This window comes from Bombus flavifrons, unplaced genomic scaffold (genome assembly GCF_040668555.2).
Source record: "Bombus flavifrons isolate JBK064 unplaced genomic scaffold, iyBomFlav1_principal scaffold0024, whole genome shotgun sequence".
NCBI lineage: Eukaryota > Metazoa > Arthropoda > Insecta > Hymenoptera > Apidae > Bombus > Bombus flavifrons.
The window spans coordinates 17,501-20,000 of record NW_027184769.1 but is presented as its reverse complement, the minus strand read 5'-3'; the positions used below and the strand labels follow the sequence as shown (position 1 = coordinate 20,000).

The 2,500-nt window shown below is 49.8% G+C and overlaps 1 non-coding gene across 1 annotated transcript; it reads left to right on the top strand.

Moving 5' to 3' along the window:
- The first annotated feature begins 1,812 nt into the window (after window positions 1-1,812).
- Window positions 1,813-1,967, top strand: LOC138189260 (5.8S ribosomal RNA). Its single transcript, XR_011175971.1, has one exon. It is a non-coding gene; the product is annotated as a 5.8S ribosomal RNA (ribosomal RNA).
- The last annotated feature ends 533 nt before the right edge of the window (window positions 1,968-2,500 follow it).

Below are 2,500 nucleotides of genomic sequence, written 5' to 3'. Positions count from 1 at the left end.
CTCCAGCTACGGAATTATACGAAGAGAAGGTGGCACTCTCTCTCGATCATCGGGATGAAGAGATATAATATATATATATATAAGAATTCGAGGCGCCTGCGTGAGGTCGTACACAGAAAGACCCGCCGTCTCCGAATAATATATATGAAATTCTAATAACTATAAAAGGGAACGCCAGCCTTGTAACACAAATATATCAAACTAAAAAATTACGACGGAAACCACTTACGTGCAAAGAGAAATGCAGTCGTGGCGCCTGCGCGAGGCCGTACACAGAAAGACCCGCCGTCACGATCTCGTATTTCGTATTTGCATCGTGGAAACCGCTGTACGAAATAAGAAAATCTCTAAAGTGCCTCGTGTCGGAGAGATCGTGCTCTTCGCCTATTCTCTTCTATGTTTCGTAGTCTGTGTTGCGTTTGCTCTCCTCCTAGCAACGGGACATATCGAAGACTCCTCTTTGGGATCGAACGAAGCTCAACGAGTCGACGAGAGCGAAAGAACGTGTAGCGAGTCGCGCAGAGCGAAAGGATACCGATATCGTCTTCGAAGATTCTCTTCGAAGAACCATGGATACCTTCTGCGTCGACTTCCTCTCGTCTCTTTCTTCAAAACTCTCGCGCGTTCTCGAAACGTGCTTCCTACCCATAGGGCGTGTGCTCTTCGTATGTCGTTTTGTTCGAAATAACGAAACCACTTGTAACATATACTCGTGGATCGGGTAACCTAGAACGAAGACGCATTGCGTGGATGTTTGGCCCGCTATGCGACGATGACGATTCGTAACTAGTCTAGCCGAAGTTCGTTCAGAGGGGACCGGCCGTGTCTCTATCCTCGTTGTCGTGAGTCGGACACCCGTGCCGTCGCTAGAGTTTTTTCAAACTCTGCTTCTGGATATTGGGACGAAAGACCGCGCGAGGACGATGGCTGCGAGTCCCATCGAATTTTTATTTTGTACGCTACCTGAACGAGACTAAAGCTTTACATCTAGTTTGTCGTCTATCGTCGCATATATCCCGTTCGGAGGGGACCGGCCGTGTCTCTATCCTCGTTGTCGTGAGTCGGACACCCGTGCCGTCGCTAGAGTTTTTCAAACTCTGCTTCTGGATGTTGGGACGAAAGACCGCGCGAGGACGATGGCTATGGCTGCGAGTCCCATCGAATTTTTGTTTTACAAACACCCACCTGAACGGAGATGTGTTCTCTCTTTCGTCGATTTTTCACGCTTTCAGTCGTCGCGTGGTCGCCATCCGTTCGGAGGGGATCGCCGGCTTCGAAGCCTCGATGTCGTGAGTCGGACACCCGTACCGTCGCTAGAGTTTTTCAAACTCTGCTTCTGGATATTGGGAAGAAAGACCGCTCGAGGCGGACGGCCGCGCGAATCCCATCGAATCTTTACATCGCCCGAACGATGGAGATGCACGCGCGCTGTTTCTTGAATAAATTTGACGAGGGAGTGGAATTACGCATTACATACATAACATGGGCTAGCCACCGTGCTTACTCGTTCGCGAGATCGTGTGCTGTACAGAGGATTCAGAATCGGGTGTGTATATCCCCGTCGTTTCCTGACGAACGGAGCTTCGATCTCGATGGTTGTTATATATCATAATGTACTTTACGCCCGGCCGACGGACGCGCGAATCTTCGCGCGTTCGTCGGTTTTTTTTTTCGAACATTTTCGTGTCGTCAATCCTATGGCGACTTCTGCGCGTCCGATTCCCGTTGGTCGAACGTGTCGGAACTCGGCTTCGCTCGAACCGAGAATTAAGAGTACAAAGAGTATAAAAATGTTGTAAATATATAAAAGATTACCCTGAACGGTGGATCACTTGGCTCGTGGGTCGATGAAGAACGCAGCTAATTGCGCGTCAACGTGTGAACTGCAGGACACATGAACATCGACATTTCGAACGCACATTGCGGTCCACGGATACAATTCCTGGACCACGCCTGGCTGAGGGTTGCTCACGTAAACCTAAGACTGCTTGCGTTGCGTATCGTTACTCTCTATCTGTCTCTCTCTGTCCCTTCTTGCCTTAACCACCCGCCGTCGTTCTTCTTAAAATAAAAGAGAACGTTTCAGAGTCGGAGAAAGGGGAAAGCGCACGAAGAAGGATACGAATAAGAGCGGACGAGAGGACGTACGCGACGTACGAGCGATTGTTGGACGCTCGTCGGCGTTCGTCGCGGTCGTGCCGAGACCGTGCAACTCGTACGCATGCTCGATATATAAATCTATCGTGTTCACGAGAGACTACGAAACACTACCTCTGTCTCTCTCTGTCCCTTCTTGCCTCGACAACAACCCGCCGTCGTTCTTCTTAAAAATATAATAAGAGAACGTTTCAGAGTCGGACGACGAGAGGAAGAAGAATGGGATACGAATAAGAGCGGAGAGAACCGTCACGGACTTGCGTGAGTGCACGCGGCGTCGTGAGTCGTCCTTTCGGACGACCGCCCGCTTATGCACCGCTTCGTGTATAGGTTATCGAATATA